Here is a 26,738-nt window from a genome sequence, read left to right as displayed (position 1 = left end):
TTGTAACTTGCTTAGCTAAATGAATTGTGGGGTTGAGTCCCTGAGCCCATTATGTGCCTCTGTAACCCTCTCCACTACCGCCCACAAGATGGGTATGGGGTGCATAATAAATGAACTATACTGGAGCGAAAGATACGGAAGGAAATGCAGGACAGAACCAGTGAGGCGTAGAGGTGCCATAGGCACAGTCAGAGAGCAATGTCTGAACATCAGAGGTCAAGGACTGTTCAACACCCTCCCAGCAAGCTTTAGAAATATTGCCGTAACGAAGGTACAGGTATTCAAGACGCACTTGGACAGGTTCTTGCAAAAAGTGCCGGACCATCCAGGCTGTAGTGGATATGTAGGCTTGCAGGCCGCTCCAAGCAACAGCCTGTTGGACCAAGTTATCACAAGCCTAGACTGGGGCCTCAGACCGGGCTCGGGGAGTAGAAGAACTTCTAAAACTCTCTCCAGGTATGTTCCAGGTATAGCGATAGGTGTTACGTGATCATGACGTGTTTGACTAATGTATCGATAATATAATTACAGTAACATTACATTAATGGTAATACAGAAATATTTCGAAGTTACAAAACAATTATAATAATAATAATTCATTGTGTCGGGGCACCAGAGTAATCATATACGATAGACTTATGTTTTGATTAAATCCTCGATATATTTCTCTATTATTTCTGTATTACCATTAATACAGAAAAATATTTCTGTATTACCATTAATGTAATTTGTACTGTAATTATATTATCTTCTTCCTGTCCAGGTCGTCCCTAAAGCCAGTGACTACCAGGAACAATTTGACCTCACGTTAAATTTTGTTAAAAATTTAACGTAAATTTAATTTTGTTAAAAAATTTAACAAACTTTGTTAAATGCATCTGTATGTTGGAAACAAAGGGTATAATTCTCCAAAACTGTAAGGATGTTTGAGACGTTTTATATAGGAACGGCGTGCTGTTCTGAGACTCGACCCAACAACGTCTTGTTATTGATAAATATGTAGAATTTGAATGCATGTCCGCTGTGAGAACGCGCAATGCGAGTCGTAAAATATTTTAGGCACCCCTAATAAATATTATCATAGAAGACGTAAACATCTTGGTCTTGTATCACAAACTTAGCTAAATATTAAGATGTTCCTCACCCAAATTGTTATTGGCTGTTAATTGTTTTGTATACACTACTATTGTATTATTTTGTATTGAGACGGTGGTGAGGTAAATGGCTTTTTAAAGTATGCGGAAGTAATTATCAAAAGAAGGCACCAAACGAGGGAAACTATGTAGTTAGAGGAAGCTGAAGAATTATTTGCATAAATATTGATATCTATAAAAAAAGTTGGATGAAGTGTTATCAAAATATATGCTCAATTCACTGAGCATATTTAAATGTATTGAACATATATTTACGTTCTGTTATTTAGGTAATAAAAACTAGTTTTCTAGCCCAAAACTGATGTTAAACTTAATAGTAGGGATTCTATGGGGTTCTGAACCCATTATGTGCCTCTGTAACCCTTTTCACCACCGCTCACGGATGGGTATAGGGTGCATAATAAATAAATGACACGAGATGCAATGGTATTTAGTCTTGCGGTATGTTTAAAGTATATTTGAGTATACTGGCGCCACTCTCCACACAAAACATTAACTGGTATACTAAGATACATTATATTTCAGGAAGTTTCATGTTAGATTTCAGGAAGTTAAATGTTAGATTTCAGGAAGTTTTATGTGTATATATATACCACATACACAGTATATCCTTTATCAGTGTATGGAATACCCATCTCCTGCATCAGTTTATAAGGTACCCATCTCAGTCATCAATGAATCAAAGTGAGCAATGGACTGTTCGGTAAAAGTTTGAACACAATGAGCTGTAGGGGTCATTTTAATGCGGTGATTCAGACCTTAATGACCCATACTTTCTGTAACTTTAGTGTGGTGATTGAACAGAACACTAATGGTGCAGTGATTTGCACGGATTCAAAAGCAGCACTTCACAGCCTAAGTAAAAATCTGGCAGAAAATCTTGTAATAGTCGCTGAAATTAAGAGAGCTGTGAGAGTACTTACCAATCAAGGAAGAGTCGTCAAGTTTCTGTGGATCCCCTCCCATGTTGGAATATGTGGGAATGAACGAGCAGATGTGCTGGCTGCTGAAAGAGACCATATTGAATACTTCATACCCAAGACTCTACTACAAATTAGAGGTATTGTCAGGGAACATCACCGTGACAAGGTAACTGAGGAAAGGAGGATAGAAGCACAAACCAGTGAATCTGTACGATGGTACAACATGGTTGCAGCTGGCAATCCCAATCATGATGGACGAAGAGGAGGAGGACGAGGGAGAGAATCAGTAATAGCGAGAATCCGTCTTGGATACAAATATCCATGGAGATACGAGATGGAAACAACAGTTGATCAGCGAAGTTGCAGAATCTGTGGTGAGAGTGATGGTCACCGCCTTGACCACTATCTACGTGAATGTGAACACCTGAGAGACATTAGAAGTGTGTGAAGAATAATAAACCCCACATTGTTTGAATTAGGAAAACACTATTTATCAAATATTGATACTGTTCTTAAAAGATTACCCCATTTTGCGCCCGCAAGATAACGTAAGCTTTAAAGGGTTGATAGATGTTAATCTTCTTGTTTGAGGAGCTGTTCACTTGAGCCAGTTAAGCAAGTCCAAGCTGTACTCACCTAATTGTGCGTGCGGGGGTTGGGCTTTGGCTCTTTGGTCCCGCCTTTCAAGTGTCAATCAACTGGTGTACAGATTCCTGAGCCTACTGGGCTCTGGGGACAAGAGCTGTGTCTGGGTACAAGTGACAGGACGAACAACCCAGCGGGTTTTCTTTCTTTTAGGGAGTGTTGTACACGCTGCTATGGCGGTGTGTCCACTCACAGGATGAGTGACGCTGCCCAATAAACTCGCCCCTCGGGGCAAAATTTAAATTTAAAAAATTTAGTGTGGTGACCGATGGGATAGGACGTCTGGCTTGCAACCTCAGACAGGGGCGTTTCTTTTTACGAATAGATATATGTATGAATGTAGCGTTTTTGCCTCTATTCAATTCCCACTGCCGCTCACAGGATAACTGGCCGACCCCTCAAGATAGAACTTGATAAACACCACGAAAGAATACCTGATCAACCAGGCTGAGACACATACGTCAGGATGCCAGCAGCCGCGTCCAAACAGCCTGGTTGACCAGTCCAGCAACGAGGAGACCTGGTCGAGGACCGGGCCGCGGGGTCGCTAAGCCCCGAAATCATCTCAGGGTAACCCACGCAATTAAACATTCAAATAAACATTTGCTGATAACTTTTTGAAATGATGAGAACGTAAGGAGGACATCAAATTCTGAAGGAAGACAGGCGATGAAATATATGAGTGAGGAAATGATTGAATAAGGAAATAAATAAGGAAATGAATGTGGGAAGGGGAGGAGAGAGAGAGTAGAGGAAATGTTTACACGTGGATCACAGCAGGACTATACTGGAAAGAACAAACAGGTGTTTAATATTGTTGTCATTAGTGTGTGTGGCGGAGGACGGCGCAGTAGAGGTCCAAGGAGCTGGCCGTGGCAGACATCCCTCCGTGGCCATGGGGTGAGGCACGGCTCCCACCTCCCCATCCTCACATCAGTCAATACCGCCTCTCTCTCTCCCTCTCTGAGCCACACTACCACCTCTGACCGCCAGGGTGATGTGCGTTCGAGTGGCGTCCTGCTTATGTGTTCCCTACGTTGACAGTGACCGCCTCCGCTACCGTGTTGTTGATGTAGTGATGAGTTGATGAGAGTGTGGAGGGATCGTGGAGGCTAGTTGATAGTGGATGAGTCTGGTTGTGTTCAGCTGGAGAGCTCCGCCGGCCCGGGTGAGTAAAGTGTTTTGTTTACATCCTCATACAGTGTTGCCAGTGGTGTCTCACTTGAGGAAAAACAATGACTCCTTTGAGTGGTTCCTTAAAATATATTGACTCGGTCGATCTCTATACGAATTTATGTTAATAATAATATTACTTTACATGTAATTTTTTTCCCACTGCATCATTTATGAATTTATGTAAAATACCGTACATGACTCGTCAGCAGGAAACACTTAATTTTACCAAATATGTGTAAACACAAAATATAAGGACAATTTGTCACCTGGCGCCATTCATTATAAACAAATTGTGTAAGGAATAACAATGAACGTATATATTAACAATATTATATGCTTCCACGTCCCGTTTACACATTTTATATGTATATATATATATATATATATATATATATATATATATATATATATATATATATATATATATATATATATATATATATATTAGTATATTTTGGTAGCAGTCTTTCCTGTAGACATATATTATTAAATATGACCGAAAAAGTAAGATTAATAATTCTAACACGAATTTTCTCAATCTTTCGTACATTACGCTTCACTGTTGGAGGTAAATCAAAAATCACTTCTCCAAAATTCATTTTTATTTCTAGTCTAGACTAGAAATAAAAATGAATTTTGGAGAAGTGATTTTTGATTTACCTCCAACAGTGAAGCGTAATGTACGAAAGATTGAGAAAATTCGTGTTAGAATTATTAATCTTACTTTTTCGGTCATATATATATATATATATATATATATATATATATATATATATATATATATGTATATATATATATATATATATATATATATATATATATATATATATATATATATATATATATATATATATATATATATATATATATTATAAAATATAAGACCAGCTGGAGGGATCGTGGCTGGTGCGGTATAACGGGACCAAAATCTTCACCTTGACTGGTGACCTTTCCTTTGACCTGGGCTGTAGGAGGCTCGAACCGGGAACCCCACGTATGTGAAGCCGAAGCTCTATCGACCGAGCTATTGAGTGGTATTAATAAGGAAAGTTTTTCCTGTTTTGTATGTAAGACCTGCTTGGTTAATTATGAAATTTTAATTATTTTTTGTTTTAATTTTGCTTCGAAGGATGAGTTTATTGGGCAGTGAACAATAAATATTGACAAAGCAGCGTGAATATTCTCTCCCCCCTTCAAGAAATAGGAACAAAATCCTCCCACTTTTCCTTAATAGGTACAAAACTCCTCCCTCCAACAAACACAAATCCCTCTAGACGGTCCCTCACAAAAAAAAAAAAATGAGTATGAAAGCCTTTAAAACTAAAGGGAAAAATAATGATATTCCCTATTTACATCACCCAGATTTAAACTCCAAAACAATTTCCTCAAAACTCAGCATAATAGGCAATTAGGTTGTTTACGCAATATTTTCCTGAAAGTGTTGTGCTAAACTCAAGACACAAAGACACACACACACACACACACACACACACACACACATGGCCTTAGTTTCACTAGTAACTTAGCTGCCAATTCATAGCCTAGGGCTAGATTCACGAAGCCGTTACACAAGCACTTTCGAACCTGTCCATCATTTCTCAATCTTTGGCGGCTTTGTTTACAATTATTAAACAGCTCTGAAGCACCAGGAGGCTCTTTATAACAATAACAACAGTTGATTGGCAAGTTTTCATGCTTTTGAACCGTTTAATAAATGTAACCAAAGCCGTCAAAGATTGAGGAAAGATGTACACGTTCGTAAGTACTTGCAGAACTGCTTAGTGAATCGGGGCCCTAATCTTGAGCCTTGGTGGCTGTGGGAGTGATATTCCGTTATTCTCAAGGTCATTGTTTACATGCGCGAGGCATCGTGAGGGTACCCTCTGTTGGTATCAGTGAGGTAACTTTGTTGCTGCTTTAAATTCAACTACTAGGAACAAAAAGTTCCAAGTAGCACGGGCTATGGTGAGCCCGTAGTGGACTTACCTGGCACAGGAGCGGGGCTGTAACTGTGATTTGTTCTAGATGTTCTAGGTGAGGTAATCGTAGCCTCTGATTATATGGGTGAGTGAGGTATGTTGTTGTTGTTAAAGATTTAGCTACTCAGGACGAAGTGTCCATGTAGCACGGGCTATGGCGAGCCCGTAATTGAGTTTGGTAATACATGATAACCTTTTTTCCTGTGATATTTGGGTCTAAATTTAAAATGGAGGAGAGGACTTCTCCTTTTTCCCTGCTTATTTGTCGCTTCTGATTTAGTGCACTGGTTGAGTGAGGTACCGGCACCCACCGTTTATACTGTATGGGTTAACTGTACTGTAACCTCCTGTTATATGGGTCACTTGGCTACTTGTGAATGGCTCACTTATGGTCCATGTAGGTGGGTAGTGTACACCTACATGTACTCACCGAGGTGTGTTTACGGGGCAATAGCTCCCTGGCCCCGCCTCTCCAACTCTTGATCAGTTAAATGCAGTATTATTATTCATTTCTCGTGTCTCATCATATTTTCCTTTGAATCAGATTATTGAATTTGAATCATATATTTTTTTCGATTTAATTGCGACTCTGTGTCCAACCACGTGAACTGGTTGGTACTACCCGCCAAACACACACCGAAACTACGATGTTGGTACAACGTTCGAACAAGTTTGAACACCTCCTAGCCAGTTATAACAACCAATATAGCAAGTTGTAACAACGTTCTAATACGTCATAAACACGTTAAGCCAAGATGTAACAACTTTATTACAAGTTGTAACAAGCGGAAAGTAGAGACAGTTTCGGTTTGTGTTTCCAGGGTAGAGAGTGTCACTTCGTGTAGGTAACTGGGGCCAGATTCACGAAGCAGTTACGCAAACTCTTACGAACCTGCACATCTTTTCTCAATCTTTGGCGGCTTTGTTTACAATTATTAAACAGTTAATGAGCTCCGAACACACAAGAGGCTGTTTACAGCAATAACAACAATTGATTGGGAAGTTCTCATGATTCTAAACTGTTTAATAAATGTAACCAAAGCCGTTAAAAATTGAGGAAAGATGTACACGTTCGTAAGTACTTACGTAGCTGCTTCGTGAATCGAAGAAACCATCCTACGTTGTGTTCGCACGTGTTTAGCATCATAAACCGGACCTAACAAGCGCTTTCCTAGATGCAGAGATTAGTTGATAATCTTGGCTGCTCTCAAGTCCTGGTGACTGAATATTCTACTTCCTGCTTCATACCCTTTGTTAAATTTTATGGTTAGTAATAGATTAAACTGTGTAGTGGGTTAAATTGAGACGAGAGAATTCTCTCTCTCTCTCTCTCTCTCTCTCTCTCTCTCTCTCTCTCTCTCTCTCTCTCTCTCTCTCTCTCTCTCTCTCTCTCTCTCTCTCTCTCTCTCTTCCTCGGAATTCAAGGTCAATTTTTTCTTCCTGAGTGGCCTTAGATTGACTGATACTTAGAGGGATACTCATACTCGTGTCACTTCTTGAGTGGTTTAATTTTCATCAATCACCTGAGTGGCTACAGGTGAACCAGTGCAGTACTAACCTCTATTAGTAGAATGTCATTGGTGGTAATTCCTTTTCTGTTAATCCTTCGTATGTTAACATTTTGTTCATATTTAATTGTATGTGAACTATTTGAGCTGATGGTAGATATGTAATTATTTTCCTAAGGACAGCCTGTGAAACAGAGTTGATTGGGATGGATTTTTAAACGTATTTAATAATTATGCACCCCTATGCCCATCCCGTGGGCGGTATTGGACCCCATGCCCATCCTGTGGGTGGTGGTAGACAGGCATACAGAGGCACATAATGGGTTCAGGAACCCATAGTTCGTGAGTGAGAGAACACGTGTGACTTACGATACACGAACGAGTGGTAGTCTAGATGCCACGCCAATTCAACGTCGTATCAACGCTGTACGAAGGTTGATAAGCGTCGATTTGACGTCGAACCACACTTGTGGAAATCTCCACTATGTTGGGTACCCATTACCATCCACTTAACCTCAGGTATAACTCCGGAAAACCAATCGTCTGGCTCAGATCGGCGTGTGTTTGTGCGGTGCAATAATTTATGAGCATTACCGACAGAAGAGACAATTGTCTGTCTCAGAGACTGTTCAGAACAGTTAAGATAGTCATTGCCAATCGTCCAGGACCATTCCAAGTATGATTCGATAATCATCAAGGATTCGTGAGAGACTCACGGAAAACATCCATTATTGTGTGTAGATCAGACCAGTATGGAGTACTTACTTCTTCTGTTACTGCTCAGCATTATCTAGCCAACACACAGGAGACAGTATGTCACAGTCTCATGCTGCTGGGAGTGTCTCTTGTTGCTGGGAGTGTCTCATGTTGCTGGGACAGTGTCTCTTGTTGCTGGGACAGTGTCTCTTGTTGCTGGGACAGTGACTCATGTTGCTGGGACAGTGTCTCTTGTGCTGGGACAGTGTCTCTTGTTGCTGGGACAGTGACTCATGTTGCTGGGACAGTGTCTCGTGTTGTTAGGACAGTGTCTCTTGTTGCTGGGAAAGTGTTGACACAGACCTCTACATGTACTAGCGAGGAGCTTGATAGCTACAGCTGAACACATTTACTTGTATGTGAAGAGTTAATCCTCGATTCATGTAATCCACATGAACCTCGATTCAGGTCTTTGTTGATGTAAATTCTTGCCTTTCTCAGTACAAAGGGCCATTAATCCTCTTAACAAGCGTGACCTGACTTAGCCTATCTGGTCAGCTAATCTCTTACCCGTTATCTCTTCCTGTCTCTTAATTTCATTTTCTCTCCTTTCTATTACTTGCTATTCTCGTTTACTCTCTATTCTTCCCTATTCTGTTTCATCACTAATTCATTAAATGTTCCTTTGGTTAGTTTTATTGGGGACAGGAAGCCTGAATTTAGGCTCATCCTGGTCCTTCTCCCCCCACCTAAGCCTACTACTGGATGCAGGATGCAACCCACAACAGTTGCCTCACTCCTATATATCTATTACTAGATGCATAAAGGCATCAGGTGAAACGAAACGTGCCCAACCAGCTCTGTCCTCAACCGAGGATTTGAACCAGTGATCTCTGCGAGTCGACGACGCAGCCAACTGCGCTACAGAACCCCCTGCTGGGGGCTGTAGAGCAGCTTGAGTTAGGCCTACGATTATCGGCTATTTCCTTTTTAAAATTATATCTCAGCTTCTCCTCGCTTAAGTTGAGCTTGATCGCTTAAGTTGTTGTGGTTTGGTGATGGTTTGGCGGTTGTGTGGTGAGGATTAATGGTGGTAGTGTTGATCTTGCTAAATTGTTGACACACACTGGTCTCGTAGGATGGTGGTATGGTAGAGGGTAGGTCTCGTAGGATGGATGTATGGTAGGGGGTATGGTCTCGTAGGATGGATGTATGGTAGGGGGTATGGTCTCGTAGGATGGGGGTATGGTAGAAGATATGGTCTCGAAGGATGGGGGTATGGTCTCGTAGGATGGGGGTATGGTATGGGGTATGGTCTGGTAGGATGGGGGTATGGTAGAAGATATGGTCTCGAAGGATGGGGGGTATGGTAGGGGGTATGGTCTCGAAGGATGGGGGTATGGTCTCGTAGGATGGGGGTATGGTCTCGAAGGATGGGGGTATGGTAGAAGATATGGTCTCGAAGGATGGGGGTATGGTCTCGTAGGATGGGGGTATGGTCTCGAAGGATGGGGGTATGGTAGAAGATATGGTCTCGAAGGATGGGGGTATGGTCTCGTAGGATGGGGGTATGGTCTCGAAGGATGGGGGTATGGTAGAAGATATGGTCTCGAAGGATGGGGGTATGGTAGAAGATATGGTCTCGAAGGATGGGGGTATGGTCTCGTAGGATGGGAGTATGGTAGAGGGGGTATGGTTTCGTATGGTAGCGGTGTGGTGGTTAAAGGTTCTACTTGCTGACCTATAGTCATTCACTGAGGGCCAGAGACACTTCATCATTCCCTCTGTGTCTGGGTCAACTCGCCACGATCAGCCTCTCGACACGAAGCACTTAACCGCATGATTTGGTCCGTGGAATCTGTGAGATTTACGCAAGGGGACTCTGACTGACGTGAAGTTTCCACACACACACACACACACACACACACACACACACACACACACACACACACACACACACACACACATACACACACACACACACACACACACACACATGCATTCACCGCCATAGTCACCAGAATCACCATGACAGAATCAGTAGCAATTTCGAAATGACACCACCAAGCAACGCCTCACAAGCTACCACCACTACCACGCTGCAATTACCAACATTATTCAACCTATCCTCCTGTTTTGGTAGTACTTATAGTACCTATGAGGACCATAGTACATATACCGACGTACAACGACATTAGAAAGTAGAAATCGGCACTATTGAGTTGGACAAACTGGCAAACTATTTTCTACTTATGTTGCAAAGGCAAACTAAACTAACCTAACCTTTCTAGGCTTAATACATGATGTCTGAGGGCTAATGTAGTACATATGTGTACTATAATAGGCCAAGGAATATTTAACTTTATTTATAGCTTCATTTGTTTCCGACTCTGTAAAGTGAACAGTACAAAGTTCTACTATCTAATTGCTTAGAATGACACTCTTTGTACTATGGTGCGCATAGTTACAAAAACTACTATCTAAACAGGAGAATGAGGTGCATTATTCCTACAACCACTATCAGTACAATCCCCACTCTCAGCACTACCAGTACTACCACCATCGATATAACATCACCAGCACCATAAACCACCACCACCATGAACATCGTTACCCCTACCATTATCTCACCACCACCTTTCCATCACAACCATCCATGCCCCATTCACCATCACAACGCCAAAGATACACTATTAACACCATAACGTCTCCGCTACCACAATATTACCACACCACCACCACCGCATTTCACCACCACTACCACCAAAAACCATCTCACCAACTCCATCCACCATCACAAAAATGTGTTATCTCCAGCAAGGCAGTTTGCCTCAGTGAGAAGGTGAAGGTGCTATGGGACGATAAGATCCGTGACAGTAATTCCCAGTTGTCTCCCACAGGCAGATGTGTGTGTTCGCGAGCGTGTTGAGAGCCGTGGTGGCTACCTGCATCCTGGGGTCAGCCCTCGTCTTGGCCTCTCCACAACCACAACAACATACTGGTACGGTAGTACTGTACATCTCTCGTTGTTGGTGGTGTTTTTAGATTCAGCTACTCGGAATAAGTAGTTTCATGTAGCACGGGCTATGGTGAACCCGTAGTGGACATGCCTCGCACAGGGAGCGGAGCTATACCTCTCTCTCTCTCTCACACTTCGTTATATCCCATCTCATGAATCTAACTCATTAGGGAAGAAAAATGTGATAACAGATCCTTCTCTTCTGGACCACTGTCAAAGCGTTAGAAGGATGAACATAAAGGTTATTAAATATGAGAAAAAAATGATCAGTGATTCTAGCATAAATCTTTTCTATATTGTGTATATTTTTCCATGTTCTTCACTTGCGAAGGAAGTTGATAAATTAACTCTCCAACGTTCATTCTACAGTTTCATGTTTCCTAACACTAAGAGATACTTTCCGTTGATCTTGTCAACATCTTCAAAGGCAGACATGTCTACAACAAAACCCCTACCAATATATATATATATATATTATATATATATATATATATATATATATATATATATATATATATATATATATATATATATATATATATATATATATATATATAAAACTTATTTATAAAAAGGTGTAGGTTTTCAGTTAAATGTCATTTTTCTTGTTTTTATTTGTGTAAGATCGTGGCTGTTTTGTTGACATAACCGACCCCTGACACATGACAGCTTCATCTGTAAGGAATATATTAATGTGACCTTCCGTTGGGCTAACCTTACGATCCATGGAAAACAGTGTTCCGTTTGCTTCTTTTACCTCCCGTTAATATGTTTGTAGCTATGTTGTTTTAATCGTTTGTCAGAATCTATTTTCTTTGTCTGGCCTTGTATGAGTCTATCTGCCTGTGGTTGACAAGTAATGTGTATATATCAGCGCTGCCACTTGTTAAATGTGGGACTAGAAATATAGTGTGTCTATTCATGAAGTCAAGATTTATACTAATCCTTAGAGATTGTGTTCTCCTGTGTGACGTATTGCAGAGTGCCAGCTGCCCGAGACTGGGGTGTACGTGTCCATAAGTGCCGAGGCAGAGTTCGTAAACAACGGCAGTGAAGCGATCCGCTGGCTGGAGGTCAACTGGTATGGGGTCAACGACGGCCAGGACGGTGACTGGGTGGGGCTTTGGGACCACGACCCTGTTGAAGCGCTGAGCAATCCCTTGGCTCAGTCCCCAGCATCTGGGGCTGACGGTGTGCTGAGGACCGAGGAGCGCTGGGACAGTACCCTTATTCCCAGCTCTCTGGATGGGATAACAGACTCGTGCCTGCCGTACTGGGTGGGTTATGTACGTGATGAAGTCCTCTTATACTCGGCGTGCTTGATGGTGAGACCACGTTGGCTGTCAGCTTTGAAGTCGCAATTGTCAGCAACACGGCTGACAAAAGTTGCTCTACCGGGCACACACGATGCTGGTGCTTCTGGTTTATTTGGTCTAGCAATTATTGGAGAATTGGTGGGTCGGTGGACATTTGCTCAAGACGAGAGTTTGTGGCAGCAGCTGGTGCTCGGTGTCCGCTACATGGACATGAGAATCTCTTACTACCCTCAGACTGAAGAGAAATTTTTCGTGAACCATGGCGACGTTCGCATCGCCCCTCTACAGGGTTATATAGACAACGTAGTCGCCTTCATGAAGCAGACTGATGAGATCGTCATCTTTGATATCCACTCATTAGAACCAGGATTTGATGGATATCCTGAACGTCACCGGGAGTTGATTACGCTGCTCGAATCAAGCTTTATTGACTGGATGGTGCCGAAGGACTTGGCGCCAGATCCCACAATGGGAGTTCTTTGGGAGAACGAGTTTCGGTTAATAGTTACTTACCCGACCTCTGAGGGCTCCCTCTCCTCTTACTTGTGGAACAATGTTCACCACCTTTGGGGCAACGTTGATGACCTGAGTGACCTGGAGGCGTACCTGTACACAGGTATTCCCCAAGAGTCAGATCGCGGGTCCTTGTGGTCGGCGATGGCGCAACTGACCCCGTCTGTGCTGGACGTGACAATAAACCGATGGGGAGGTCTGCGAGGAGCTGCCACTATCACCAACGCTCCCGTCACCCGTTGGTTCCGCCAAGACTGGTGGGACCAAGTCAATATTGTCGCCATGGATTTCATGCCTGCCTCTGATGTTGTCTCCGTCGCCGTGGAAGCCAACAAGATGAGAAGTCAATGTGATGGGAGGAGCCGAGACTCACCAGACGGGGCCAAGCACTGGTGGTCGACCGCCGGGGCGCAAACAGTGAACCTTCCTGGATCACTTGATCAAAGTGAGTTCGATGGTCATGTTCAACACGTTTATTTAGCATTCATAAATATGTTGCTGTTTAGCTGAAAATAAGGCTATCAAAGTTGAAGATTTTTTTTTTACCATTATGTATATGTATCCTTAATAGTTTTCCCCTGGCTTTCCTTGGTAGGTGGAGTCAATGTGTAGGTGTGGGTACTGGCATTGGCCTTCACCTCCCGACGACAAACTTACACTACAACTAGAAATAAATTGGGAGCAGATTACCGAAGAGCAGCAGCAACCAGGTATCAACCAGCAGAGGGACGGGTGGATATATCTTCAACCACGATTCCACTTATGACTGGTCAACACCCTTTGAATATACAACGCCAGATACAATTATTAGATATTACCTCACGAACCAGACTTTCCCCATTTCATGACAAGGACAAAAGTATCTATAATCAACTAGTTTTTGGATAACGGTATAACGTGATTGTTGGCTATTTTTCCTGAGATCCAAATGAGCCATATTGCGCTGGTGCCCAGCCAGATAACACGGCGACCTTACACAGACGACCATCAGTAACTGTAAGAGTTTGTCCAAGACTTCAGGCTGAAAGCACAAGGTACATAAGGAGTCAGCAAGAGTGTTGGTGCTAGTGGAGGCGGATGGTGTCACCTTCTTCGAGACGAGCGACGAATGTGAAGGATATATTATACACATAATAAAGACACTATGAGGCATTATGTCTCCCAGCAGCCTCGTTTGGGATGTTGCATTCCGTGACCTACCGAGTCTTCAAACAGCCTCATCATTGCCATGATGCAAATAACCACCCATTATTCTGGCAGACTATGGGGTATCCTGCCTCTGATGTTGTCCCTGTCGCCGTGGAATCCAACAAGATGAGGAATCAATGTGACAGGAGGAGCCGAGGCTCACCAGACAGAGCCAAGCTGGCTAGCGAAATGCAAAACTAGTCTGAAGGAGCACATAAACAAAGTAATTGTGATCGGCGGTTCTGCTACCTCCTTGTAGGCCCTAAGTCTTCAACTGATGCCTCTGACAGTCACGAGGTCATGACTGACGACCTAGCTAACCTTTGGGTTATAACGGACGAGCTCAACAATAGTGTGGCTGCCAACCGGGTGGTGGGACCAGATAAGCATTATCGCGTGAGACTGCATCCTGTCTGTGGCGTAAGTGAAGGTCTCAGCTGGAGCCAGCGTCTGTAACCTTCCCTAATACAGCATCCAACTCTAAAAATATTGAAGGACGATGGGTCGAAACATTCCTAAGATTACGGGAGAATAGAGTTACAGTCAATAATAAATAAGTGAATATCGATCTCTTAGAGGTCTTCCTTTCGTCTTTAATTGTTATCATTATTATTCAAGATGTTGCTGTTGTTAATATTATATCTACTGCTGTAGCTGTTTGTTTTATTAACATTCGAATACAATATATTATTCTTATTATTATTGCTTAAAGAAATCATATTTACGTGAAGGATCATTGAGAATGTCAGTAGGAGCCCCGAGTATGGTGGCCCCTACACGAGTGTGGTGGCTCCTATACGTGTATGGTGGCCCCTAAACGAGTATGGTGGCCCCTACACAAGTATGGTGGCCCCTAAACGAGTATGGTGGCCCCTACACAAGTATGGTGGCCCCTAAACGAGTATGGTGGCCCCTACACAAGTATGGTGGCCCCTAAACGAGTATGGTGGCCCCTACACAAGTATGGTGGCCCGTACACAAGTATGGTGGCCCCTATACGTGTATGGTGGCCCCCTATACTACTTGTATGGTGGCCCCTATACGTGTATGGTGGCCCCTAAACGAGTATGGTGGCCCCTACACGAGTATGGTGGCCCCTATACGTGTATGGTGGCCCCTACACGTGTATGGTGGCCCCTATACGTGTATGGTGGCCCCTACACGAATATGGTGGCCCCTACACAAGTATGGTGGCCCCTACACAAGTATGGTGGCCCCTACACTAGTATGGTGGCCCCTACACAAGTATGGTGGCCCCTACACTAGTATGGTGGCCCCTACACAAGTATGGTGGCCCCTACACAAGTATGGTGGCCCCTACACTAGTATGGTGGCCCCTACACAAGTATGGTGGCCCCTACACTAGTATGGTGGCCCCTACACAAGTATGGTGGCCCCTACACAAGTATGGTGGCCCCTACACTAGTATGGTGGCCCCTACACAAGTATGGTGGCCCCTACACGAGTATTGTGGCCCCTACACGAGTATGGTGGCCCCTACACGAGTATTGTGGCCCCTACACGAGTATGGTGGCCCCTACACGAGTATGGTGGCCCTACACTAGTATGGTGGCCCCTACACGAGTATTGTGGCCCCTACACGAGTATTGTGGCCCCTACACGAGTATTGTGGCCCCTACACGAGTATGGTGGCCCCTACACGAGTATGGTGGCCCCCTACACGAGTATGGTGGCCCCTACACGAGTATGGTGGCCCCTACACGAGTATGGTGGCCCCTACACGAGTATGGTGGCCCCCTACACGAGTATGGTGGCCCCTACACGAGTATGGTGGCCCCTACACGAGTATGGTGGCCCCTACACGAGTATGGTGGCCCCTACACGAGTATGGTGGCCCCCTACACGAGTATGGTGGCCCCCTACACGAGTATGGTGGCCCCTACACAAGTATGGTGGCCCCTACACGAGTATGGTGGCCCCTACACGAGTATGGTGGCCCCCTACACGAGTATGGTGGCCCCTACACGAGTATTGTGGCCCCTACACGAGTATGGTGGCCCCTACACGAGTATGGTGGCCCCTACACAAGTATGGTGGCCCCTACACGAGTATGGTGGCCCCTACACGAGTATGGTGGCCCCTACACGAGTATGGTGGCCCCTACACGAGTATGGTGGCCCCCTACACGAGTATGGTGGCCCCCTACACGAGTATGGTGGCCCCTACACGAGTATGGTGGCCCCTACACGAGTATGGTGGCCCCTACACGAGTATGGTGGCCCCCTACACGAGTATGGTGGCCCCTACACGAGTATTGTGGCCCCTACACGAGTATGGTGGCCCCTACACGAGTATGGTGGCCCCCTACACGAGTATGGTGGCCCCTACACGAGTATTGTGGCCCCTACACGAGTATGGTGGCCCCTACACGAGTATGGTGGCCCCTACACAAGTATGGTGGCCCCTACACGAGTATGGTGGCCCCTACACGAGTATGGTGGCCCCCTACACGAGAATGGTGGCTGCTACACTAGTATGGTGGCCCCTACACGAGTATGGTGGCCCCCTACACTAGTATGGTGGCCCCCCAACACGAGTATGGTGGCCCCTACACTAGTATGGTGGCCCCTACACGAGTATGGTGGCCCCTACACGAGTATGGTGGCCCCTACACGAGTATGGTGGCCCCTACACTAGTATGGTGGCCCCTACACTAGTATGGTGGCCCCTACACGAGTATGGTGGCCCCTACACGAGTATGGTGGCCCCTACACTAGTATGGTGGCCCCTACACGAGTATGGTGGCCCCTACACGAGTATGGTGGCCCCTACACGAGTATGGTGGCCCCTACACGAGTATGGTGGCCCCAAAACATGTATGGTGGCCCCAAGTTACAGTTTCCGCCACAAAATATCAGCTCAGCTAAAAAATCCGGTATCTTATATCCCTTCAGAGACACTCACATTTTCTCTGAATTTTATTGTAATTTTTTTTTACATAAATGGCATTTATTTTCTTCAAAAATATCAAAACGTTATTTATAACAAATAACTGTTAGATATTTGTTATGATACTGTGTGTGAACGTTTTTATTGCATAACGTCTATACCTGGATTGAACCTGTGTAGGGTTCTTGGAGTTGTTCTACTCCCCCAAGCCCAACCCGGGGCCAAGCTTGGCTTGTGAGAGAGTTTGGTCCAACAGACTGGTGCTTGGCGCAGGCTGTAGGCCCACTACAGCCTGGTTGGTCCGGCACTTCTTGAAGAAAACTATCCAGACGTCGGAAACGAGGCTGTTGTGTCTAGTTACCCGCGTCAGACATCTTGATCCGGTCCAGCTTCCTGCCTGAGGATTATGTCTGAGATGAAGATGCTCTTATGATCATTATATTTTAGGATAAGGATGCTGTAATGATGATTATATCTGGGATAAGGATGCTGTAATGATGATTATATCTACGATAAGGATGCTGTAAGGATGATTATATCTGGGATGAGGATGCTGTAATGTAGTTCCCTATCTTGCTGTTGTTGTTATTAATACCAACTATGACCTGCAACTGTGTCTGCGGCTACAGCTGCAATTGCTTCTGCAACTCTTGCTGTTGCTACTGTAACGCCTGACCTTTCCCCAGCTGTGTGTGCTGACCTCGTGGGTGCGGGCGGCGTGGGCGTGCGGGTGTGGCCCACCATCCGCGCCTCACCCCAGAGACACGCTAACAAGCTTCAGTCCAGGTTACTCCAGGTGAGGCTATCAGGTGTGTAGGTGAGGCTGTCAGGTGTAAGTGAGGCTTTCAGGTGTAGGTGAGGCTCTCAGGTGTAGGTGAGGCTCTTGGGTGGTGTAGACAAGGTTCTCAGGTGAGGCTCTTGGGTGGTGTAGACAAGGTTTCTCAGGTGAGGCTCTTGGGTGGTGTAGGTGAGGCTCTCAGGTGAGGCTCTTGGGTGGTGTAGACAAGGTTCTCAGGTGAGGCTCTTGGGTGGTGTAGGTGAGGCTCTCAGGTGAAGCTCTTGGGTGGTGTATGTGGGGCTCTCAAGTGGGGCTCTCAGGTGGGGCTCTCAGGTGAGGTTATGTGTTTAGAAAGTGAGAAATCGAGAGGATTACTTGACGCAAAATCGACCTCATAACCTTAAATTGTACAAACATCGCTCTTAATGTCCATTCCCACTTCGTTATCCACAGATCAACTGGGACGCGGAAGAGATCCAAGGAGGAGACTGGGTGGGCGTGTTCCAGCAGGACCCCCGCCCACCACACACCAGACCTCCGCCCACAACGCCCACAACGCCCGCACCCGCACCACACCGCTTCTGGCAGATGCCACGCCCCCTTCACTGGGACACGCCCTACGCCTCCCGGGGCACCATCACCACCAATATCACACAGCCTAGAGTAGAGGTGAGAGAGAGAGAGAGAGAGAGAGAGAGAGAGAGAGAGAGAGAGAGAGAGAGAGAGAGAGAGAGAGAGAGAGAGAGAGAGAGAGAGAGAGAGAGAGAAAGAGAGAGTTGAACAGAAGCGTATCAAGAGGGCATGATGGAAGGTACTGTAAGGACACAAACATATGTAATGAACCACAAGCAGATAAAACAATTAAGGCTTCTTTGTCAAGTCATTGCATTAGATAACCGACAGAGGGAAAGCCGGTGCTCAGAAGCTGAAACTCGATCCTGCAAACTCCTCTTTAAGTAAATGCACCTTGACACCTAACTGGATCAAATGTGTCAAGACACCTGGACATTCCCTTGTAGGCAGAGGGTCGTAGGACCTTGTAGAAAGATCCTATACAAACATTGCCGTGTAAGCTGTCCTCCAGCGAGTCTAACAAAGCTTAAAAAGTGAGGTTCCTTCTCTTTCTCCTCACAGCTTAGTGTACTGGCCCGGGGTGGGTGTGTGGGGCTGTATGTCGGCTTCACTAGGAACGGTGTGTGTGTTGCCTCAGAGTGCATCGCTGCTCACCCGTCCTGGCTCTTTGACAACAGGTGACGGCTTTTCTGTATCCATTTGTATCAAATATATATCTATATACACATATAATAACATTGTATTCACAAATACACATATTTTGAGCACTTAAATGAGATTAATTTAACATGGGGTCTCAGAATGGAAATCGGGGGAATCAAATCGAAAAAAAACTGAAATATGCTGAATGAATCGGCTTTTGCTTGCCAAAGAAACTGTTGAATAAGCTTGGACTCTACAGTATGGGTTGTGTGGTGCAGGCAGGTGGTAGGGCAACCGGTCGTTGAGGTCGTTGGTGCTTCCTGGCACCCACAACGCTGGGTCGTACTCTCTGAGGGACAGCGAGGATGTGGTCTCCGCCTGGGTCGTCTGTCAGGACGAGGACATCGTTTCACAGCTCCTCTACGGCAACAGGTCTGTCGTCTTCACCTGCTTGATGTTGTTTACACGTAGGAGGGAAAATGGTTTAGTTAGGGGTGGTGAGTGAGGGGTGGAGAGTCAGGAAAGGGCGGTAGACAGGTAGGGGAGGAGAGAAAGGGGTAGACAGTCAGGGGGCACTGAGGAAGGGGTAGACAGTCAGGGGGCACTGAGGAAGGGGTAGACAGTCAGGGGGCACTGAGGAAGGGGTAGACAGTCAGGGGGCACTGAGGAAGGGGTAGACAGTCAGGGGGCACTGAAGAAGGGGTAGACAGTCAGGGGGCACTGAGGAAGGGGTAGACAGTCAGGGGGCACTGAAGAAGGGGTAGACAGTCAGGGGGCACTGAGGAAGGGGTAGACAGTCAGGGGGCACTGAGGAAGGGGTAGACAGTCAGGGGGCACTGAGGAAGGGGTAGACAGTCAGGGGGCACTGAGGAAGGGGTAGACAGTCAGGGGGCACTGAGGAAGGGGTAGACAGTCAGGGGGCACTGAGGAAGGGGTAGACAGGATCAGTTGGACAAAAAAAAGAGTGATGCTGGAACAGTTTGGAGCAAATATATACTCCTGGTATTCCACCGACTGATATAACCCATCAAGGTCAATATAGAGCTATATGGATGCGATAAGCAAAGCGCCGCTCCTCGTTATCAATAATTTCGTAATGAATTAGTATTTTAAACAGGACATTTCCCATGTAGATTATAAGCATGATTGATATCAAATCATTTATATAAAACATACGTTATATGTTTATGTTAAACTTTGCCTGTTCTCTGGCTCCATATGTAAACCAAATAAAATCAATTATATTTATTATTAGTGCATATATCCAAATTATTTATGGCTTCAGAGATCATCTACTATACTTTCTAGATTCGTAATTGAATTTTTTGTATTCTAGTTTCGTTTCTGAGAAATATCACGATATTAAATGGCGTTTGTCAGCTATGTTGTTTCTTGAGTCACGTGTCTGGGCTGAGGGCTCACAGTTTGTGATGATTAGGGATACGCAAAGCCTTAAAAAAAATGTAAACAAAACCGCTCTCTCATTAGGTTATTTAACGATGCCTTGGACACGATTGCCAGCGTTTCAACATCATCATATCATTTTCATTCGATAATATTTTCATATGAGTTATAATGACGAAATTCTCCATTTTTGTTCTTACTGCAAGGTACCTGGACCTTCGTGTAGCCTACTATCCAGATACATCAGAGTTGCTGTGGATCAACCACGACCTGGTGCGCTGGAGGCCGCTGTTGGAGGTCCTGAACGCCGTGCGAGGCTTCCTGGCCATTTCCCCGGACCCTGTCATTATTGACGTCCACCGGACGCCCGTAGGCTTTGAGCTGCCGGAGGCCAAGCCCCTGCTCCTGTCCCTGATGAATGAAACTCTCGGCTCCCATTTTCTTCACAACCGCTACGGATCACTGGTTTCCCTCGACCAGATTTGGAAGATCGGAAAGAGGGTCATATTTTCGTTCGCCGACGCTGACGCAGCAGACAAGCAGGACTGGGTGTGGCCGCCCCTGCCCCAGGCCTGGGCCAATGCTCAGATGCTGGAGGACCTCCGGACGTACTTGGACGCCCAGATGAACAAGCGTGTGGGCTCTCCTCGGCTGTGGGCGGCGATGGCCCACCTCACGCCTACGCTATGGGACATGATCTTGCGTTCCCACGTGGGCATTCGCGGGCTGGCTGACCGGGTCAACTTCCCCATCTCGCGCTGGCTGAGGCAACGCTGGGCCCACATGGCCAACATCATCGCTTCAGACTTCTTCAGGGGAAATGATATCATCAATGTGGCCATTAGGTAAGGCTAGTAGTATTAGGCATCCATCAGTCTCAGGAGACTATGGAGTTGCGCTCTGGTTGTCGGTCTGGAGTGGCCTCTCCAGGGCGCCAAGCCAGGGTAGGTTGATTCGGGGGGAGAAGCTGTTACCCATGCAGCAGGTCCCCCCCCCCCCACCCTTCTCCACAGCGCTGAAAGTCTGAACACGTTAGAAAGGCTAACGTGTTCAGTAACCTATACACGTAGAATATAAAATATAATGTTGTTTTATATTTAATGTCATTGCAAGATGCCAATGACCTGCATTGTCATTATGTCAACTTCTTGAGGGTTTTCGATTCTTAATTCTCACTTTCAGGTTCTTTCACCAGCACTGCCACTCCCCCCCCCCCCTTCCTAGCTGTCGAGGATGGGTTGTCATAGTAACACAAATAAATCATAGTTGTTATCAAATTTGGAATTACAGGTACACATGATACAGCTGTAAGTGGATAGAGGTGATAACATTACAGTACATCAACAAACCTTGTATTAATTATATATTGATAGATACATTCTATAATGTATAAATGTAATATTAATAGGAATTCTATATCAATAGGCACATTGTATATTGATAGATTCATTGTATTTTAATAGATTGCAGGTTATTGATTCATTCTAGCGATGTATTACTAGACATCTGTCACTACTAATGCAATATATATAACGGAGTATCCATCTTGCAGAACCAACCTGGCCCTCAGTGTGTGCCGACCCCCGCAGACGAGGAGGCCGGTGGTGCCTGTGGTGGCTGTGACGCCCCAGAGGCATCCTGTCACCTTCAGGCGATCAACGGGGTTCCGGATTGTGGCCGAGACGAGACGACCTGTGTACTCGGAGATCACCACACAGCCAATGACCTCGTCCACCACCACCGCCCTTCCTACCCTCTGGAGTCACTCCCCAGCCTCGTCTGAAGATGGCCTGCCGGGAAGCAGCACCTCTCCGACAGTTGCTGTCCACGAAGGAACTAAATACAATAGGAACTTGTCCAATGATTCCACTTTCGAAGCGGCAAATGCTCAGTCAGACGCTGCAACTGAATCCTCTCTCCATCCATTAATACGCATTTTGGCAAGCCCCACCGATAGTGCTACATTTAGGTCCGCAGAAAACGCAGGCCAACACGAAAGTAACCAATGGAGTGATTTTGGTGATTACACAGGTGTCGCGTATGAAACCTCTGAGGAATTGCTTTATATCAGCGAACCAAAGAGGAACATTTATGATCCTGCTAGCGAACAAGCTTCGACGGTTGAGTCTCAAGGTCCTACAGTAGAGCCTTTGCCAGCATCTATAGAGCTTTTGCCAGCCTTTGCTAGCATCTATTTCAATGCTGGCCCAGTTAAACCTCTAAATGAAACTGCCAGTCACAGTGAAGGTGATAATGCCGGTGGATGGTATGCTGAAACTGAACAAAACACTACTACAAGTGCTATCACCAAGGAAAATGCACGCGGAGAAGGTAGACATTTGGATATTTCTGAAAAGCATTACTTGCTTAGTACTGACGAGGACAGGGAGATGCAAGCTCATCCTTTCAATCTGACTGTGGAAAGTTATGTTGGGATCCCGTCTACCACAAGTGTGGACCAGACCATGCAGAATGCTGAGACAAGAATCTCGTCAATCACAAGAGATTCAGACCAGAGCACACGAACACCAGACTTAGATACCTCGTTGTTCATAAGGAATGTCAGCCACAACGTCACCAATCATCTTCAAGTTCAAGAAATAAACTCAAGTTCCCAGCCTCTTCTGGAAATCAATAACACAACTTCAGTTTCTGTTGACATTTGGAAGGATAACTCAACCATAACTCACCTTCCAGATAACTCTTCAACGCAAATTCAATCACTAGAACACCTTTTAACACCGAATTTCTTTTTAGAACACTTTTCAGCACAAACTCCAGAACACCTCTCTACACAAACAACAGAACACCTCTCAACACAAACAACAGAACACCTCTCAACACAAACAACAGAACACCTCTCAACACAAACACCAGAACACCTCTCTACACAAACGCCAGAACACCTCTCAACACAAACAACAGAACACCTCTCTACACAAACAACAGAACACCTCTCAACACAAACGTCAGAACACCTCTCTACACAAACAACAGAACACCTCTCTACACAAACAACAGAACACCTCTCTACACAAACGTCAGAACACCTCTCTACACAAACAACAGAACACCTCTCTACACAAACAACAGAACACCTCTCTACACAAACAACAGAACACCTCTCTACACAAACAACAGAACACCTCTCTACACAAACAACAGAACACCTCTCTACACAAACGTCAAAACACCTCTCTACACAAACAACAGAACACCTCTCTACACTAACACCAGAACACCTCTCTACACAAACGCCAGAACACCTCTCTACACAAACAACAGAACACCTCTCTACACAAACAACAGAACACCTCTCTACACAAACTCCACATCACTTTTCCACACAAATTCAACACTTCTCATCAGAAACATCAGAGCACTTCTCATCTACTGACAAATCAACTGCAGCTTCAAGTTCACAACAACACGCCACAGTCTCGACCACTCGAACCATCAACAGCAGCGACGCCTCATAGTTCTCAATTATTTGAGAAGCAGTAGACGAGGCTGTTCCAAAAACAGCAGAGGCTACAGCTTTGTTCCAAACAGAGCAGAGGCTACAGCTTTGTTCCAAACAGAGCAGAGGCTACAGCTTTGTTCCAAACAGAGCAGAGGCTACAGCTTTGTTCCAAACACAACAGAGGCTACAGCTTTGTTCCAAACACAACAGAGGCTACAGCTTTGTTCCAAACAGAGCAGAGGCTACAGCTTTGTTCCAAACAGAGCAGAGGCTACAGCTTTGTTCCAAAAACAGCAGAGGCTACAGCTTTCTATTCTAAACCTGTCAGAAAACCCATCAGATCCTGATCAAATCCCCCTGACAACAGTGAGCAGAACATCAACAAACTTGGTGGTCTGCTCTCTGACAGGGACTCACAGTAAGGACGATCTCTCCAAATGTTACACCCACCGGCCACAGAGACTCAAATCTTTCATTCGTGTGGAGTGCAGTCACCCATTACGGCATAAGAGACTGGGCCCCCTCCATTATTAGGCTAAATTTGATTTTACGCTTTTGTTGACAACGGACCAGCAACTTAAATGACGCTATTAGACTTAAAATCTTGCCAAAACACCTCGTTATATCTTACATGCGAGAGTTATTTAAAGGTTAATGTTTAAGGGTAACCAAGCCAATAGGAGACAATTCTGGCAAGAGGTTCAGAGCATCGAATCTGTACTTCTCTTGCCAGATTAATTCTGCTTGCGATGGTATCTGAATCTTGGCACAATTAGCGGGCTTGAGATTCCGCAATGATAAGATTTCTGTTATTCATAAAGCTCTCCAAGTATTTCTTAAAGAAACTCAGCCCAGACTTGTCTCAGTCGAACATATACAGTCCAGCATTAATTAAAAAAACAGTCAGCCTAGTCTTGTTTAAGCCAAATATGTTCAGTAAAGCCTTGTGTAAGTCAAAGGTACTCATCTGATTCTTGGGCAAGTCGGACTTACTCAGCTAAGTTTTGTGGAAGTCAAATATTATCATATGATCCTTGTGGAAGTCAAACGTACTCAGTTGAGTCTTGTGGAAGTCAAACATACTCCGCTGAGATTTGTGTAAGTCAAACATACTCAGTTGATCCTTGTGGAAGTCAAACATACTTAGTTGATCCTTGTGGAAGTCAAACATACTCAGTTGAGCCTTGTGGAAGTCAAACATACACAGCAAACTGTTTTTTGGTACTAAATTTTAAATAACTTTTTTTTGTAAATGTTTCAAGCCTAACTTAACACTCTATACCTATCAAGAACTTACTCAACCTTTGTTTAAGCTCAGCCTATCAAAATTAACCTAAGTTTATTTAGTCACAAAGTCATTAAATCTAGAAAGTCGTGTTTAAAAATTTTAAATCAAACCTAATATAGCACGACTAAACCTAACCTAACTCATCAAACCAGGCTACGGGATTGTCTGACCTCTAAAACTAACCCAGAAATAAGTAAATCTTTCGGACCCGAACGAAACCAGTTTATCCGGCTCTTCGAGACTCGCTATGCCCATTCTGGTGTGGATTTAATGGGAGCTCGTAGATCGTAGCTTGCAAGTGAGAGAGAGAGAAAAAGAGACAATGAAAGCAGTCTATATAAGCAAGCAAGTATCCACAGCATATGGATGCTGGGGATGTAATCTCCAGCATCTATGCAGATGCTGGAGTTTACAGCATCTTACCTTGTTTACACACAATGCTGAAGTACCTGATAGTGTCTGTCCCACTACCCACGGCTGATCCTGATTGCTCTCTGCCGTGACGAAAGACTGAAAGTGACAGTTCATTCCTCTTTTGCACGAATTACTGATCATTTCTCTATAGGCTTTGGCTATAAGAGGCTATTGAGAATTTACTAGCCTTAAAAAAAATGTGTGCGAAACATTTTTTCTTATATTTAGTTTAAAATTTAAAGTGAAAGCTAATCGAACTATTTCCTGCCTTCCTTTTATCATGGCAGAATAGTTCTAATGTTTAATAAATGGAATTTCTAAACCGCACTGGATGTCATGTTTGTTATTGGTGATGGCAGTGAGGTGTTTGTGGTGAGGCAGGAGGTGGTGGTGAGGTAGGTGGTGGTGGTGGTAGTGGTTGTGAGCAGCTATGATGGAGGAGATGCAAGTGGTAGTGGTGGTGAAGAGGCAGAGAGGTAGTGGAAAGGTAGAGAGGTGGTGGAAAGGTAGGCAGGTGGTGTAGGTGATTCAGGTGGTGGAGAGGCAGGCAGGAGGTGGAGAGACAGTAGGTTCTGTTGTACCAAGGTGCTGGCCCACGTGCTTCAAGTCTGTGTAGCCACATTCGTAATAGATACAATCATTTATTTTTCTATCTGACCTTCCTCCTGTACATATTTTTTGTAAACAATCGCCTACAATCGCCACGTTTCCATTTGTTCCTTATTTTACACTTGGAAACGCGCGACTCTCTTTGCAACTTTTCATAATATTAATACCACCTTGAATGCAATGTATCACAGTAAAAATTCATTGTCCCAATAAATATTCTATGATATTGAAAGCTCATTCATTGTATCCACGTGCAAATTATCGGTTAATGCAAGGCGAGTATCTACACCGAAGGTAATTTGGAACGATATCTGAGTCGAACTTGATTACGATCTAAGATATCGAGTTAAACTTCAATGGGTGGAACAAGGTGGTACCAAGCTAGTAGACGATGGTACCAGCCAACAAATAAAGGGTACCAGACAACAATCAACGGTACAAGACTAAGAAACAACGGTACAAGACTAAGAATCAACGGTACCAGGCTAAATCAACGACTGTAACTAGTGAACAAATAACTTAAAATGTTTAGCAAACGGC

At 44.7% G+C, this 26,738-nt stretch overlaps 1 non-coding gene across 1 annotated transcript; it reads left to right on the top strand.

Annotated features, from left to right (window-relative positions):
- Positions 1–3,568: 3,568 nt before the first annotated feature.
- LOC123756209 (uncharacterized) lies at positions 3,569–26,430 on the top strand. Its single transcript, XR_011222956.1, has 9 exons — positions 3,569–3,890; positions 10,982–11,082; positions 12,082–13,374; positions 17,714–17,823; positions 18,259–18,474; positions 18,940–19,069; positions 19,299–19,452; positions 20,631–21,269; positions 21,977–26,430. It is a non-coding gene; the product is annotated as an uncharacterized protein (transcript).
- The last annotated feature ends 308 nt before the right edge of the window (positions 26,431–26,738 follow it).

Source organism: Procambarus clarkii, chromosome 55, assembly GCF_040958095.1.
Source record: "Procambarus clarkii isolate CNS0578487 chromosome 55, FALCON_Pclarkii_2.0, whole genome shotgun sequence".
In the NCBI taxonomy this organism is placed as follows: Eukaryota; Metazoa; Arthropoda; class Malacostraca; order Decapoda; family Cambaridae; genus Procambarus; species Procambarus clarkii.
This window is presented reverse-complemented; position numbering and strand designations above follow the sequence as displayed.